Consider the following 16,034-nt stretch of genomic DNA (forward strand, 5'->3'; position numbering starts at 1 on the left):
CGCTTTGAAGGAAAATGCTGTAATGTTTCAGAAGCACTGAGCATTTCTAGAACTTGAAAATTAAAAATTAAGCATCTCCACTACATAACGTGAGGATATATCTGCATTTAAAGTTATAATGGCCAAGCTATATTTGTGGATTTTGCTACATAACCCTCGTGAGAAATCACTCATCTTTCACACCTGATAAACAGAGATGCATATTCTGAGAAAGCAAAAGCCTAGAATGTTGAATAACTATGGAAAAGGAAATATAGGAAATAGGGGGAGTGGGAATTCTGAAGCACAGCATATTTGGACTGTGGGGCTAGCTTTTACGGACAAAGAGGATATTCAATTTAGACCTTCCATGTAATACTGACAAAGATGAAATATTCCTGTGTACATCTGGGGGACATGTTCTAGTTCTCAATGCAAGTGATACAGAAAGATAAAATATTTTTATTAAGACTGTTTTTTGCTTTAATTCTAACATTTCTTTTATGGGGGTGTTCATATGATTAACAAATCCTGACACAAATGAATGTATGTGCAAAACAAACATTGAGTGCACACATTTATACATGCAGTTTACCATAAACCCTAGATAGATTTTTTCCTATTTTGCAGGAATAATGAAAAATACAGAGGGCCTTCCTGATATCTTAAACTATACGTAACAGTACCTTTACATAAAAACAAACTGTCAAAAAAAAAGTTAATGGGGGAGAAACAAGTTATACCTCGATCAAGAATAATGAGTTATAAAGCCAAAAATTACATGATGATGCTATATTGAAATATTCAGTGAGATTTCTATCAATGTGAGTTTCCCAGCTAAAAACTCGAGATACCTGTATTTTACCATCCTTTCATGAAAAAGTGTTTCTTAGAACGGGTTGGAATTCTTTTTGAATGTAAATTCATGTTAAATTCATGGCTCACAAAATTAATGAACTGATATAAGGGAAAAAAAAAGTCTGTGTATTAAAGTGTTTTACCAAACTGACATAACCTTTGAAAATTCTGGGATTACCTATTAAAGTGAGTCTAATTGGCCCCAAGAAATATAAAAACAAATTACTGTCTCTGAATGCAAAAAGCATGAACAGGGAAAGGAAATGGTTCCTGACCAAGTTTTTATTTGCACTTGGTGTGTGTGTGTGTGTGTGTGTGTGTGTGTGTGTGTTCGAGTGAAAAGGACAGAAGCTGTGGGTGAACAGGCCTTTTGCTTCTGCCACCTTTGTCAGCTCCACATGGGATTCACAAAGAGACACTTAAGTGATCCTAATGTCTGAACCAAACTTAAGGATGTCATTATTATGACGCCGACCAGTAAGTTATTAAGGAAGTAAGTCTGACCGGATATTCAGAGAGGCTTAGGAGTGTATCTTCGACTAAAAGCTTTCTGAGCCCTTACTTGGCTGATACAAGTCACAAGGCTGGACACCATGCCTCTTGCAACTGGGAAACGGGGTGTCTCAGAAAGGCCTACACAGAAAAATACCCAAAAGATGACCACTGCAATGGGGCTCTGGTTGATCGTGAAAACATTCTGGATCCCTTCTCTCTCCTATCCAGGTGGTTACAACTATGGCCGACCACTGTCCTAATAAGTCAGAAGAGAGCTTCTTAGCCAAAATCTTCAGGGGAAACGACACGAGTATCCTTTCCTTTTCCTCAATGAACTTTCCTTCTACTTAGGGTTTTAGGGCATTTGTACAAATGATTTGGTTCCTTGGGTCTTAATCTTGGGGATGTTCATTATTTTCGTTGCTTTTAGAAAATAGTCTGCATTTCCTTCTATTACCTGGACCATTTTCCTGGCTTTTGTTTTTTTTTTTAATTATTATTCAAATGAAAAAGCGGCGAGCCCAGAATGAACCGACGAATTGAGCTCTTCCTTCTGTCTAACACGGGGGCACCTCTACCCACTACAGACTTGAAGATTTTACTCACTTCCTTTCACCCCCTCGCTCGGTTTTGGAGGGTAGGGGCATGAAGTGGTTGAATCTAAAACTGACAGAAAACCAAAGCTCTCTTTTGGCTGCTTTTTATTTAAGAGGAGGGGGAATACGTTTTTTTTTTTTTTTTGGGATGTAAAATAATATTGCTAGAAGCCGTCGTTGGCGTTTAAAGGAAAGTTAAGTAAAGTGAAACAGATTGGAGGCGGGAACGCGAAGAATGAGGAAAACTTATAAAAGCCGTGCGTGCAGACAGGGTGGGACCCAGCGGTTCGGGCTCCAGGTCCACCCTCACCCACTTCGGACGCAGACCTCGGGGGCCGCCCTCCGCACCCTTACAGGCGGGAAGGGGGGCTTTCGAACAAGAGAACAGAAACCTCCTGAAAACTTAAGCGCGAGTTCTTTCTCCTGCTGCCGAACCCGAGCCCAGATCTTCTTTCGCTTCCCTCGGAACCGCGTGGGGCCGGGATCCCGACCTCCGCGCGGGGGAAGCGCGACCCCAGGAGCGGGCAGAGCCACGCTAGGGCCCCCTGCTCAAGCGGACGCAGGCCCCGGCCCCCTCCCCACATCGGAGCTCGGCGGCGAACGGCAGGCCCTCCCGGGCACGACCGCGCAGCTCCGGCCGAGCCCGGCTGGCCGAGGGAGGAAAGTACAAAGGCGGGCGACAGGGCTACAGAGAGGGGAGGAAAGGAGGGAGGAGGGGTGGCGAAGGGGCGCTTGGGCGCGCCAGACGCGAGAAGCCCGCCCCTGCCACCCCTGCCCGCCGGCCCGGCCGCCGCAACAAAAGACCCCCGACCCGGCCGCCTCCCTTCCGACCGCGGGCGGTAGGCGAGTGTGCCGCGCCCCGGGGGCTGCATTACCTGGTCGCAAAGGGTTAAGCGGTCCGGTCAGCCCCAAGTTCATGGTTTGGTTCCTTAGCAGGGCTCCCGAAGGGCGATCGTCAAAGACCACGGGGGAAACCACCAAAACACACGAAGAGAAAACGCCCAACTCCCGACCGGGCTCCGTCCACAAGTCTCTGGGCTCCTTCTTCGCCAAAGTCCGAGAGCTGAGGCGCCGAACCAGATCCGAACCGGGCAACAGCTTCGGCGCGGCGGAGAGCCGGCGCCGCGCGCACACATCCAGCGCGGCCGAGGCCCCGGGCGGCTGGAGGAGCGTGCCCGCCGAGATCTCCCGGCCCGCGCTCGCCACTGTCTCGCGGCCGCTCCTGCGGCGCGCGGGGCCGGGCTGGCGCGGCGGGGGCTAGCGAGGCGCGTCTCGGGCTGGCCGGCGGGAGGGTGAGGCAGACAGGAGCGGCCCGAGCCGCCGCCGCGGCGCGCGGAGCTAAGAGCGAGGCGGCGGCGGCGGCGACAGGACAAAGGAGACCATGTGCGGAGGGAGGGAGGAGGGAGAGGGAGGAGGAGGAGGGCGCGCGGCGGCTTCTCCCCGGCGGCCGCCCGGAGCTCCCCGACAGCCGGTCCCGCCTCTCCAGCCGCGCCGCGGGCTGCCTGGTCCTGGGCCCGCCGCGGTGCTGGAGGGAGCCGCTCCGGGAGTCTGGATTTTGTGCGGATCTCGCCGGCTCGCGGCCCGGGAGGCGCAGCAACGGCGGAGAGCGGGGCGGCGGCGCCTCTGGCCCGAGCTTGCGGGCTGGCGGGTGAGCGCCCGGGGCTGGCTGGGCTCCGGCCCGCGCTCGGCTCGCGGGCGCCTGCCTCTCCCGCCGGATCACAGCTCAAGTGAACTCCATCGGCGGCCGCCGCGGGCTCCCTAGCTGGACGGTAGCAGGAGGGGGCGGCGGCAGCACGGGGGCCCCTTTCTCCGGACTTCGCTCCCCGACTGCGCCGAGCGCGCCTCCTCCAGACGCTCGCAGCTCTCGGAGCGGGACTTCCTCGGCGCGCCGAGCCCGAGCCGCCGGTGCCACCGCCCCTCCTCCGTCCCGCCCCGCGCGCCCCGCCCCTCGCCGCCCCTCCTCTCGGCCCCGGCGCCGGGTCGGCCCAGCGGAGGCGCGGTCCCCGGGCGCGACATCGACAGCTGTTGCTCCCCCCGCGGCTCGAGCCCTCGGGTACCCCCGGCTGCCTTCCCCGCGGGCGGGCGCGGCGGAAACTGCACCGCTCCTCACCCTCCCCGCAGTTGCCGCTTCCAAGATTGCGCCATGGCAGGGAAAGGCCACTAGGCCCGCAGCCTGGGGTTGAATTGCCACCAAGCCAGCCACATCTGCAAAGAGCAGGCTCTCTGGGCGGTTGTGAGGGCTCAGTGGGAAAGTCATGTATGTAAAAGGCCTGGCACATAGTAGGCGCTCAATACAAAATAATCATTGCATTGTGGATAATGGAGACGGGGATCACGGTCTGGGTCTCAGAACACAAAGGTCTTCACCTGACCTCCTTCCCCACCACAGCCAACTGATAGCAGTGTGTTCGGTTTGATGAATAACTGAGAGCATGAACTGGCCACTTACAAATCCTCTCCTCCCAACTCCTCACACCCTCTGACACGTGCACACCCTGCATCCACAAAAGTGGAGCCTGTTGCTTTCCCTGGCATTCACCGAATGTAGGGAAAGAATCAAAGCAATGGCAAAGCCTCGCTACATGGGCAGCAGTTATGCCTATCATCCTAACATGTATCCGGTCTGTATCCCCTAGAGCACAGTGCAGTGCCCCCAGAGGGTGTGGGGGACTGAATGGCCAGAAATGAAGCACTCAGCAGATTGCTGAGCAACCCACTCCCACCAGAACACACCCGGGGCGAGGAAACCCTCTGAAAACATCTGGAGTTTTAATTCCACACCTGCAGCTTGACAAGGTCCCTCCTTGGTGCAGAGGAAAAGCTGCTGCAATTTTCCCAGTATGAGAAAAAGGGCAAGCAAGGCCTAGGTTGCAACTGGTAGGGTTGTGGGGTACAGTGGGCACACCAGGGTGGGGTGAGAGGAAAACTCCAGTTCCGAGTCCCCTCCCAGTGCCACCGTTACCTGGAGTGTGGTTGAGGAAGAGAGGAAGGGAACAGGGGTTGGGAAAGATGCACACCACATATGAACGACATGCAGAGTGGTTTAAAGATAATGATGGCCATTCCTTGCCTCTTTGAAGTTGCATATCTATCACTATTTGATTTCATGGCACTCTTGAAAAGCCTCTCAAGTTAAAAAAAAAAGTGGGGGGGTGCTTGCTGTATGGCATACGTCCCCCTCCTCTACCCTCTAAGTTTGGAAATAATAAGCCCTCTCTCTCTAGCTTCATCACCCCCTCCCCCAAACCGGTAGCATGATGTGCTGTTATACAAATCTTTTTAAAAAGACAGGTAACGGTGCTTTTTCTCTACCACTACCTCCTGAGAAGTCAGAAGAAAAGGCATCTCAGAAGGTACAGGTCTGGAGATGGATTTTTCCAGTTGCTTACAAGATGTCACGAAAACCAGCTGTGGTCCTCCAGTGAGGCGACATTCATTCTGAAGCTGTTTATACAGTATCAGGATAGCTCAAAGGCGGACATGATGTTCAAGAGAAGACATTAAAAGGTTGTTTCTTTTGGAACAATCAAAATGGAAGTTTTCTTATCTTGTTCTAGCAAAATCAGTGTTACAGGGAAGAAACTGCCTGAGCTCCTGCTCGATCCCCTACAGGGTAAACTGAGAGCACAATGGCATGGCAGCTTAGCTGACCAGCTGAAACCACTTGGCCCTCAGGGGTGCTTTCATAAGGTGGCACTTATGACACTGATCATGCTTTGCATTAGATTGTCATCAGTCTGGGCGCAGTGGCTCATGCCTGCAATCCCAGCACTTTGGGAGGCCAAGGCAGGTGGATCACTTGAGGTCAGGAGTTGGAGACCAGCCTGGCCAACATGGCGAAACCCTGTCTCTACTAATAAAATGTGTAGTGGTACACACCTGTAACCCCAGCTACTTGGGAGGCTGAGGCAGGAGAATCGCTTGTACCTGCGAGGTGGAGGTTTCAGTGAGCCAAGATCACACCACGCTACTGCACTTCAACCTGGGCAACAGAGTAAGACTCTGTCTCAAAAAAAAAAAAAAAAAAAAGAAATAAAAAAAAAGATTATCATCAATAGTTATCAGGGATTAGGCCTCAGATGACGGACTCAACCAGATCTGCATGTGTCCCAATCTTTTGATGATCTCTCATCAAGAGGAACCTGGGAATGCCAAAAGCCAAGCCTCTGACACCGTGACCACCTCCATCCTGCTCCCCAGGGTCCCCTGGCTGGCCCAGTTGCAGAGCACTACCCATTGGGACCCTGCTTCATTTCTCAACCTCTCTCCAGACCCATGCATGAGCCCATTCTGACTGGTTTCCAAACTGCTCTATTCCCCATGCTTTCTGGAAGCGGGGATGGGAATGAATGTCAAAATTGGAGAGGAACAGGTACACAACAGCATCAGAAGTAGGAAGAAGGAAGAAAGAAAATGAAATTCGAGAATCCATATATTAGGTGACTGACTCCGGGTCAGAGGGCTGACTTTCAAGAATCAGGAAAAGGGTTTTGTTTTGTTTTTTTTTCCTTGAGAAATTTAACTTCCTTTTATTGGAATTGTAATATAAAGATTCCAAGTGAAAGGCTGGAAGCTATCCTTTCTCTTACATGGAGGTGCATTAACATACTAAATGCTAATGGCTTCTTAACATCACTTTTAGCCTCTGAACCCAATCTAAGAAGAACAAGTCTTAGACAGTGGCAACCCTTCCTAATAGAAAGCAGAGAGCAAGAATGTGGACTCAATTTCCACTCTGGTGTTAGATTAATGATTTCAGAAGTAATTTTTAATATATGCCCAAAGATCTTAGCCAAGTTTATGATTAATCAGTTAAAAAAAAATTGTAAAGCTAAATTAAAATATGGAGACTTCTTCCTCAAATCTCAAAAATACATCTAAAGATTTAAACTAGGTTTAAAAACAAAGGAAAATTCTTATAAGTCAATCTATGCTTTCAATTTCTTATTAATTTATTAATTTACTTAAGAGACAAGGTCTCACTTTGTCACCCAAGCTGGAGTGCAGTGGCATAATCATAGCTCACTATAACCTGGAACTCCTGGGCTAAAGTGATCCTCCCGCCTCAGCCTTGCAAGTAGCTGGGACTACAGGTGAGTACCACCATGCCCAACTAATTTTTATTTTTTGTACAGACAAGGTCTCGCTATACTGACCAGGCTGGTCCTAAACTCCTGGCCTCAAGTGATTCTCCCACCTTGGTCTCCCAAAGGACTGGGATTACAGGCATGAACCACTCTCTCTGGCCTATACCTGCAAATCCTTAAAGATTATAATCTGAGATGGGATTCAATTTATATCACAAATTATCAGATTTAAGCTAAATATATTTTAGCAAAATATTTCTTACAAATTCTAGTCTTCTGTTAAGCATTTTATACAGAGAAAGTTCATTAATTTCATTGTGCTCCCCCTCCTAAATATAATGAAGTTCGGGTGCTCTCTAACAGAGCATGTGCTGTGTGCTTCTTGAGGTGGTTTAAAGGAAGAGGAAGTCTTTATAAGAATTTCCTCGAGCCTTTCGTTATGGATGATGTAGTTTGAAAAGATCACTGAAGGAGGGTGATAACTCCAACCAGCCTTGGGAAGGATGTCACCATGCCTGGCTTGTTTCTGCAACTATGGAAGGCTCCATTCTTTTCAAGTTCTAAAGGTTCTGCAAGCTCTGAAAATCCAAGTTTCTACTTGTTCTTCAGGGTAGAGGTTTGGAGCTGGGCCCCAGAGCCAGCATCAGGTTTATAATCATGGCTCTGCCATTTCTGAGCCAGGACAACTTGGATAAATCTCTTCACTCTCCCTGCCTCAGTTTCCTTATCTATAAAGAGATAACAGGAGTCACACCTCTCAGTAACTGTGCCTGGCACTTAGTAAGGAGGATATATTTGTTGTCTATTATGATTACAGATGACACACTTCTTTTGATTACCGTGGAGACCAACAAAATAGAAGTGTATTTTGTTAGGGTCACAATGGCCATAGCCTTGCCTACTACTGGGTTCTCCCAGTGGGGATCACCACAATAATGAAAATAACCACATGAACATCAAAATGACACCAGTCCCATAAAATGGGGACAGTGGTTTGTACCATCTCTAATACGGAGCAACATCTTTACAGAGGACCTACTGCAAAGAATCCCTCCAGATAGGGTCAGAACCTGGACAGTGGATAGCTTGAGTCTCCTAATAAGGGTGTTTCTTTTTCTTTTTCCTGAGATAGGGTCTTGCTCTGTCACCCAGGCTAGAGTGCAGTGGTGACGTCACAGCTCACTACAGCCTCGATCTGCTGGGCTCAAGTGATCCTCCTACCTCAGCCCCTCCAGTAGTTGGGAGTAGCTGGGAGTAGTTGGGACCACAGGTGTGCACCACCACGTCTGGCTAATTAAAAACATTTTTTTTTTTTTCTAGAGATGGTGTTTTGCCATGTTTCCCAGGCTGGTCTTGAACTCCTGGCCTCAAGTGATCCCCCTGTCTCTGTCTCCCAAAGTGCTGGGATTACAGGCGTGAGCCACTGCACCCAGCCACATGGATCTTCTTGGTAGATTATGAAGTCAACCCTGAATCCAGCAAAATGTTGTAAGAGCTTGCCAGGCCTTAAGATGTGATCAAACTCTTAACAGTGAGGGCTTCAATTTCTTAAAATATAAAATAGCAGGCATCCCAATTATGTCATTTTGACACGTTAAATTGTAATTTCCAGTTTTAAGAGTACTACTGTTTTGCCTATGGCTATAAAAATGATGTCTTATTGGTACAGGAGCATGTTTTGTTTTGTTGAGATGCTGTCTTGCTCTGTTGCCCAGGCTAGAGTGCAGTGGCGCAATCAGAGCTCACTGCAGCCTCCAACTACCAGGCTCATGGGGTCATCTTGCCACAGCCTCCTGAGTAGCTGTGACCACAGGCATGCGCCACTGCACTGGGCTAATTTTTAATTTTGTAGAGACAGGGTCTCGTTATTTTGCTCAGGCTGATCTCAGACTCCTGGCCTCAAGCGATCCTCCCACCTTGGCCTTCCAAAGTGCTGGGATTAGAGGCATGAGCCACTGCACCTGGCCATGGTTTGTTTTTCTGTTTATTTTCTCTGTATGGAGGACCCACCACCTCAATTTGGCTTTAAATTTGACTATACAAGGACTGTGTCTTGCTTGTCTTTGTCCATGCCACAGCAGTGATATAAATAACAGATGTGCGTCTGGAGACAACACTTTATTATCTGTTTGTGACGATAAATCCTCCTGTATGCCCTGAGCCATGCCTTCTGAACTCACGTGGTTTCTTGTGGATAGAATTCACATCTTAGAATTTGTTCACATCTTGGAATTTGCACCCAGCACAGAGTTAGGAGGCCTTGCTCAACAAACCCATGACAAGAGAGAATGAAGACATGGTGGAAATTGTCCCAGCATGCTAGTTAGTCTGAGGGCTCCCAACAAGTGTCTGGATAACTGATGAGGTTGGGAGAACATTCAGGGCAGACAACAGCTACCGAGAAGCCTGGAGGGATCTGCATTTTGACTCAGGTGCCCACTGCTCTTACTTATGGCAGTCAAGCAAGGGTCCTAGGATGGAGAACTGGAGTCAACAGGTCGCTCGCCACTGGAAGGCAGGCCGAGGTTGTCCTACTTGTCACCTCTGCTAATTCCTAATATTCTGCTTTCCACGCTGTTCAGCCCAGGAGATTAAAACTCTTTTCTGGTTCCCAGGGATTTCTTCTGTGTAGGCTGATTCATTTTAAACTATGTATTGGGCTGTCTTCCTTAGCGATTCGGGGCTAGTCAATGTCAGGTGGCCCCCAATTCCTCTGCTCAGTGCCCCCTCCAACCCCTTCTGAATGGGTGATTTTGAAAATGGAAGCTTCCTTCCTTATCACTCTGAAAGGAGAGTGCAATAGCTCATGCTCGTACTGCTGTAAAGCAAAAACCTCTGCCATTATATGCCTGTGTTGCTACAATTGATCATGGCTCTGCAACAAGAGGGAAGTAAATAAGCTGAACTGGATTAGTTTATGATGCATACTATTGAGACACAGGGGGGAATAAATATTTTCCAAGTGTAGAAGTCAAGGAAAAGAATTTTACTTTCAAACTTCACAATGTACTATAAACTACAAAGGGGAAAAAGTATAAAAAAAATCCATAAAATATATCTTACTTAGCCACCAAATCTACATTAAGGTATTAATATTCAGAATCTGACAACCTTGCAAAGAAAGGCAATGAAAAATACAAATAAATCCAATCTCTGCTCATGTCACCCAATTGGCTATAGGTATCCCATCTTACTTTTTATAGCAGTGCATGTGATGAGAACTGTGAGGCCTCTCTGCCTCCCCTGGTCGTGCCTGTCTTGTTTCTGTCTGGACTTGGTTCGCTCTTTCTCACACCATGTCATATTGATGGGTGTTTGTAACTTGGGGTCTAGCGACCTGCATTTCATATTGAGTCCATGCTCCCTGGGGGACTCAAAGTAAGTCCAGGTACGCATCCTGCCTTAGTTACCGGCTCATGTATCCAACACCTGGCTCCTCTGTTTCCATATGAAAATGAGGCAGAGTGAGGGGGGTGGTAATTAAAATGAAAATGTATACAAAATGTCTGCATGAGCTGAAAGGATGGACTGGCATAGAACACAATGTGTAAGTCATCAGAGATGATAAATTGAGGAAAATAATGTGTTCAGAAAGGAAGACACTTAAGACAACTCTCCACTGCTAAATTTGATTGGATTTAAAAACAAATAAATGAATGAACGAAAAGATGCTTCTGAGCCAGGCGTGATGGTTCACGCCTGTAATCCCAGCACTTTGGGAGACCGAGGCATGCAGATCACCTGAGGTCAGGAGTTTGAGACCAGCCTGGCCAACATGGTGAAACCCCCTCTCTACTAAAAATACAAAAATTAGCTGGGTGTGGTGGCGCATGCTTGTAATACCAGTTACTTGGGAGGCTGAGGCAGGAGAACTGCTTGAACCTGGGAGGCAGAGGTTGCAGTGAGCTGAGATTGCACCACGGCACTCCAGCCTGGCTGACAAGAGTGAAACTCACTCTCAAGAAAACAAAAAAAGATGCTTTTGGTGAGCCAGGTTGTATTTACCTAAATTATGCCAGCTCCAATTATGCCTTAAAGCAGGCTTATTGGATATTAAAATTCAGGGTCCCTGGCCTGATGGTTAGGACTGTGGGCTTGAAGTTACTAGGACATGTGTTTGAATCCGATCTCTATCAAGATAGATGGTTGATCCTGAACAGTTAGGTAACTTTCCTAAGTTGTGTTTTCCTCACCTGAAAAATGGAGCCAGTAAGAGAATTTAAGTCTCAGAGAGTGTTGTGGTGAGTGTTAAATAACACAAAGCAATATGATATTTTCAGAGAGACCAGCACATAGTAACCACTCAATAAACAATTTGTTGTGCTTTTTATACCAGGGTGTCTGATAAGAAGAGCCTTTAGGCTGGGTGTGGTGGTTCACACCTGTAATCCCAGCATGTTGGGAGGCTGAGGCGGGCCGATCACCTGAGGTCAGGAGTTCGAGACCAGCCTGGCCAACACGGTGAAACCCCATCTCTACTAAAAATACAAAAATTGGCCGGACATAGTGGCAGGCGCCTATAATCCCAGCTGCTCGGGGGAGGCTAAAGCAGGATAATCGCTTGAACCCAGGAGGTTGCAGTGATCTGAGATTGCGCCACTGCACTTCAGCCGGGGGGATAGAGCAAGACTCTGTCTCCGAAAACAAAAACAAAAACAAAACAAAACAAAACAAAAAGGGCCTTTAAACAGGTGCCAACCATTTCTATGTTTGGGGACAACTAAGAGGTAGTTGGTCCAGTGGTTAAAACTTAGCCACTCATGAAAGAACCAATGGGTTCAAATCCTAGCTTATCCTCCACTCCCACTTACTATGTAATGCTGGAGAGAGGACTTCGCATCTCTGTATCTCAGTTTCCACATCTGGAAAGTATGGCCATAACATCACCTATTTTGCTGCAACTGTTGTGCGGGTTAAATGAATTAATGTATGTAAAGCACTTGGAGCAGCATCTTACCTTCATCATTAGCGACAAGTCACCTGGGAATAGACATTCTTAGTTTCAGGAAGGCTGACTTCTAGTGGCCCCTCTTAGTTTTATAAATGAAGGTTGTCAAGCACCTAGTCCCCTAGGGGGACAGGAAATATGGTAGCCTGACAAAGGCAGCCTTGCCCATCCTCTGGTGTGGATGGATTGGCTGTAAGGTCTGTTGACAGGTAAGGATCCCAGACAGGAGCTCACTATGAAGGAAGAAGGACTGAGTTGGGGGAGATGGTGCGGGGCTGGGGCTTGTTCAGGAAACAGTGGCTGTCATTGCACCCATGTATAAATTAAGAGCTGTAGCCATGGGCTCTCCGGTACGGCTGCAGCTTCTGGAAGGGTGGGAAGGGAGTCTCTGCAATTGCTGGTAGGGATGTAACCGTCTGTGTTTCAGCAGGCGCTCTAAGTGGCAATGTTAGAAACAACCACCGTGGGGAACTGGGGACTGCTGGTGAACTGACCATGTTTTCCAGGTAAGAGGCATTTTAGCCATTTTGGGCTGAGCTCTCCCCAGTTCTTTTTTTAAAAAACAATTCAGGGGAAAAGAGGGCTCTGAAACCACCTTAGCTATTCCTCAGTTGAATGCTGGAATGACTAATATGAATATTGAAAGAAATACTACCTTTTTGGGAGTTCTCCAACTATGTTTACCATTCAACAAGTCATACCACATGTTATTATCATTCCAGTTCAGTTTGAGGGAGGACTACTGAGAGAGAACTATTTCTCTTTTCTCTTCTTTTTTCTTTCTTTCTCTTTTTTTCTTTTTTGAGACAGAGTCTTATTCTGTCGCTCAGGCTGGAGTATGGTCGTGCGATTTCTGCTCACTGCAACCTCCGCCTCCCTGGTTCAGGCTATTCTCCTGCCTCAGCCTCCTGAGAAGCTGGGTCTACAGGGGAGCATCACCATGCCTGGCTAATTTTTGTATTTTTAGTAGAGACGGGGTCTCATCATGTTGGCCAGGCTGGTCTCGAACTCCCGACCTCAAGTGATCCACCTACCTCAGCCTCCCAAAGTGCTGGGATTACAGGTGTGAGCCACTGTGCCCAGACAAGAACTACTTTTCTGTATCTGATCTGAGGACCCTCATTTCTAGCTTTAGTTAGTTCCGGGGAAAGACTGCTGCTATTCTAGGACTGAGTCAAGCTCAAAATATGATTCTAGTCTTCATTTCAGTGCCTCGAAATGGAAGGGAGGGAGAAATCAACCAACCAAGAAGTGAACCCTAGACTGAAAACTGAGCATGAGCCATAAATTATATGTGACGGTGCCATTTACTGGTTCTAAGATTCAGCCTCTCCAAAGGACGCTGCCATAAATGCCCTAGAGTAACACATATTTTTCCAGAATGCTACAATTATAATGTCATTTGCTCTTACATCAATCTTGTGAGGCAAAGAGAGTAACGGAGACTTTCCTCCTTATTTCACATAAGGAAATGGATACAGGAGTGTAAGGAGGTCCTCTGCAATGACGGAGTGAGGATTACAGCATGGTGCCAGCGTGCATGTAACACCCCTCCCCTAATACCATGCTCCCACTGTCCATCCCCACCATAGCACACCACGCCACACACCATAGCACACCACACCACACTACACACCACAGCACACCACACACCATAGCACACCACAGCACACACCATAGCACACCACACCACACACCAAAGCACACCACACCACACCATACACCATAGCACACCACACCACACCACACTACACACCACACACCATAGCACACCACAGCACACCACAGCACACCACAGCACACACCATAGCACACCACACCATAGCACACCACACCACACCACACACCACAGCACACACCATAGCACACCACATGACACACCACACACCATAGCACACCACACCACACACCATAGCACACCATACCATACCACACACCATAGCACACCACACCACACACCACAGCACACCACACCATACCACACACCATAGCACACCACACCACACACCATAGCACACCACACCACACACCATAGCACACCACACCATACCATACCACCCTACACCACACCACACACCACAGCACACCACACCATAGCACACCATACCACACCATACCACATCATACCACACCACACCACACCATACCACACCACACCACATCATACCACACCACACCACATCATACCACACCACATCATACCACACCACACCACATCGTACCACACCACGCACATACCACACCACACCATACCACACCACATCATACCACACCACATCACATCATACCACACCACATCATACCACACCACACACATCATACCACACCACACCACATCATACCACACCACAACATACCACACCACATACCACACCACACCACACCACACCACATCATACCACACCACATTATACCACACCACACACATCATACCACACCACACCACATCATACCACACCACACCACATCATACCACACCACACCATACCACATCATACCACACACCATACCACACCACATCATACCACACCACACCATACCACACCACATCATACCACACCACACCACACCACATCATACCACACCACATCATACCACACCGCACCACATCATACCACACCACACACATCATACCATACCACATCATACCACACCACATCACACCACATCATACCACACCACATCACACCACATCATACCACACCACATCACACCACATCATACCACACCACACACATCATACCACACCACATCATACCACACCACACCACACCACATCATACCACACCACACCACATCATACCACACCACACATCATACCACACCACACCACATCATAGCACACCACACCACACCACATCATACCACACCACATCATACCACACCACAACATACCACACCACACCACACATCATACCACACCACATCATACCACACCACACACATCATACCACACCACACCACATCATACCACACCACACACATCATACCACACCACATCATACCACACCACATCACACCACATCATACCACACCACATCACACCACATCATACCACACCATATCACACCACATCATACCACACCACACACATCATACCACACCACATCATACCACACCACACCACACCACACCACATCATACCACACCACACATCATACCACACCACACCACATCATACCACACCACACCACACCACATCATACCACACACAACATACCACACCACATCATACCACACCACAACATACCACACCACATCATACCACACCACACACATCATACCACACCACATCATACCACACCACACCACACCACATCATACCACACCACACCACACCACATCATACCACACCACACATCATACCACACCACACCACATCATAGCACACCACATCATAGCACACCACACCACACCATACCACACCACACCACATCACACATCATAGCACACCACACCACACCACACACATCTCACCACACCACACCACACCATCCTATCTCCATTGCTGGGTAAATCTCAGTTTCTCCCTCCATTGGCCAAATGTCTAAGTCAAAATCAATTCTGATGTCTAAAATCTAGAGAGGTTTCAAGATCTGAAGGGTCATGGTAAGGCCGTCTATAAGCCACATGACTATTCCTGGGATATACAAGTAGTTTACCTTCCCAGGTTTTGTGGTTTGAAAGATTACTGCCATCCTGAGAATGGTGGCCAACCGCATGTCAGTCCATCCTTCTACTCAAAGGCTTTGCTATCTCCTCCTGGAAATGTTACCTAAAAGTATTAATAATCTTTAGGGTGCTGAAAATTCTACTCCTGCATCTACGCTAATATACAATCATCTAATAAAGCTTTTTTATTTTTTTCTTAGCTTTATTATTAAGCATCCTGATGGTCCAAATATTTACTTGCAGGGATTCTTGTTGGCCGAGGACAAAACATTTGCTTCCACCGGTTTGGGGAATCATATACTTGCTGGGGTAGTAGCTAAGGAGCTGGAATGTCGTAGAATTCCCTTAGTCTAGATATCCTGAAAGCATTCTTACTGAACAACGTTTCTGATTTTCCCT

At 47.9% G+C, this 16,034-nt stretch overlaps 1 protein-coding gene across 7 annotated transcripts in view; it reads right to left on the reverse strand.

Moving 5' to 3' along the window:
• Window positions 1-16,034, reverse strand: part of AUTS2 (activator of transcription and developmental regulator AUTS2) — a 1,206,807-nt gene that overhangs the window by 94,667 nt on the left and 1,096,106 nt on the right. The gene's annotated exons all lie outside the window — the stretch shown is intronic.

This window comes from Macaca thibetana, chromosome 3, assembly GCF_024542745.1.
Source record: "Macaca thibetana thibetana isolate TM-01 chromosome 3, ASM2454274v1, whole genome shotgun sequence".
NCBI lineage: Eukaryota > Metazoa > Chordata > Mammalia > Primates > Cercopithecidae > Macaca > Macaca thibetana.